At 36.6% G+C, this 2,500-nt stretch overlaps 1 pseudogene; it reads left to right on the top strand.

The window, feature by feature from the left end:
- The window catches only part of LOC137458010 (28S ribosomal RNA), an 8,451-nt pseudogene that overhangs the window by 3,743 nt on the left and 2,208 nt on the right, over window positions 1-2,500 (top strand).

Below are 2,500 nucleotides of genomic sequence, written 5' to 3'. Positions count from 1 at the left end.
GAAGACAAATGAGAAACATCATAGTATCTCATGCCACATCCCGAAATGCAAAGGAGTTCAAGAGGCTATCCAAACAGAGGGGTTTACCTGTGAAGAATGTAAGAAGTCGTTTAAGACAAAAATTGGCTTGGGACAACATAAAAGATTAGTTCACCCAATTTTGAGAAATAAGGAAAGAATTGAAGCGTCTCGCCCTAAAGAGATCTCCAAACGAGGTGCACATAAGCAAATTTGGTCTGAAGAGGAGACGGAAATTCTACAAAAACTATGTCAAGAATTTGAAGGGAGGAGAAATATTAACAAATTGATTGCTGAGAAATTGACAACTAAGACAGCAAAACAGATTAGTGATAAAAGAAGACAGTTAAAAGGAACTTTGATGCCGGAAGAAGAGAAAACACCAGAGGAAATTACAAAATTAAAGGAGAAGATTGAGATCCCGTCATCGGGGGAGGGGGAGTTGTTAACCCACTATAAAAAGACTATTAGAGAAAAAATTGCATTGGGGAAGCTGCCTATTCTTAAAAACACGTATAAAGAAATAATAGAAGGTGAAAAAGACCCATTAAAAATACTTAATGAAGTAGTAAAGGACGAATATTTGTATTTGTTTGACAAAATAGTTGAGCGCAAAACATTAAAGAGGAGCCAATGCAACCCGCAGCAAAAGAAAACAAAGAAGGAATGGATGAAAAGAAGAGCTAAAAAGCGTGGAGAATTTCTCCGTTTTCAACGCCTTTTTCGACTAGATCGAGAAAAGCTGGCTAACATCATTTTGGACGAGAAAGACTCTGCACAATGTACCATTCCCTTGGAAGAAATTAGTAACACCTTTAGATCTAGGTGGGAGTCTCAGAACATATTTCAAGGACTTGGAGCATTTCAATCTATAGGACGGGCAATTAATTCGGCTTTTAAAGAAATGATTACAGAGAAAGAGATCCGTAAGAATATCAAGGAAATGAATAAGAAATCAGCACCTGGTCCTGATGGGATTAACCTGAAGGCCTTACTTAAAATGGACCCAAATTGTGAAGAGATTAAAGAACTGTTTAATTTGTGGCTATTGACTGGTAAGATTCCGGATGTGATGAGAGAATGTCGAACAATTTTAATACCAAAGTCATCAGCGCCCGAACGCCAAAATGACATTAACAACTGGCGGCCAATTACTATTGGTTCCATCATTCTGAGGCTCTACTCTAGAATCTTAACTGCGAGGTTGGCAAAGGCGTGTCCTATTAATCCTAGACAAAGAGGTTTTATTAGATCTTCAGGATGTGCGGAAAATTTAAAATTACTACAATTATTAATTAGGAGTGCAAAAAATCAAAAGAAATCCCTTGGAGTTGTTTTTGTTGATTTGGCTAAAGCTTTTGATTCTGTAAGTCATACTCATATTTTAGAAGTGTTGAAACAGAAGGGTTTGGACGATCATATAATAAGTTTAATTAAGGACTTTTATGAGAACATTTACACTACAATTAAAACTAAGGAAGGGGAGACGGAAGCAATAGGGATAAAAACTGGTGTGAAACAGGGCGACCCCATGTCACCAATTCTATTTAATTTATGTATTGATCCTTTGTTATGCAAATTGGAAGAGTGTGGGGAGGGATTTTCATATGAGAAGGGTAAAATAACTACTTTGGCTTTTGCAGACGATCTGGTGTTGCTAAGTAGCTCTCACGAAGGAATGGAGAAGAATATTAAAATTTTGGAAGCATTTTGTGATTTAACTGGATTAAAAACTCAAGGTGAAAAATGCCATGGTTTTCTTGTACAACCAACTAAAGATTCATATACCATCAATGATTGTCTTCCATGGCTTGTAAGTGGTACTCCTTTAAATATGATCCACCCTGGCCAGTCAGAGAAATATCTTGGCCTTCAAATTGACCCTTGGGTGGGGATAGCTAAGCCTGAATTACAGAAAAAGTTAGAAATTTGGCTCAATCGTATAGAAAGAGCCCCTTTGAAACCATTTCAAAAATTGGATATATTAAAAGTATACACGGTGTCTAGACTGATCTATTTAGCAGACCAGGCGAATGTAAAATCTACTAATTTGGAAGAAATGGATTTAATGATTCGAAATAGGGTAAAAAAATGGTTACATCTCCCACCTTGTACCTGTGATGGCATCTTGTATTCCAGTTCAAAAGATGGCGGTTTAGGATTAACCCGATTGGCTGGGTTAATCCCAAGTATTCAAGCTAGACGATTGCATAGATTGGCAAATTCATCAGATGACATAGTCAAGATCGTGGTTAAAAGTAATAATATTGATAAAGATTATGAAAAATTGTGGATATCAGCAGGAGGAGATAAAGATAAAATACCATCAATATACAATCCTCAGACAATAATGGTAATTGAATATGGAGGAAGTGAGGAATTATCAGAATGGGAAAAACCTGCTCCAAAGAAAGTTTTTCCTAAACCTTGTGATTGGAGGAAAATTGAATTTAGAAAATGGACAGCATTGATGTGTCAGGGT

The sequence above is a fragment of the Melanerpes formicivorus genome, unplaced genomic scaffold (assembly GCF_026170545.1).
Source record: "Melanerpes formicivorus ecotype bairdi unplaced genomic scaffold, bMelFor1.0.p_v2 SCAF_215, whole genome shotgun sequence".
NCBI lineage: Eukaryota > Metazoa > Chordata > Aves > Piciformes > Picidae > Melanerpes > Melanerpes formicivorus.
Note: the sequence above shows the minus strand (reverse complement) of the source record. Positions and strands in the feature narration are given on the sequence as shown.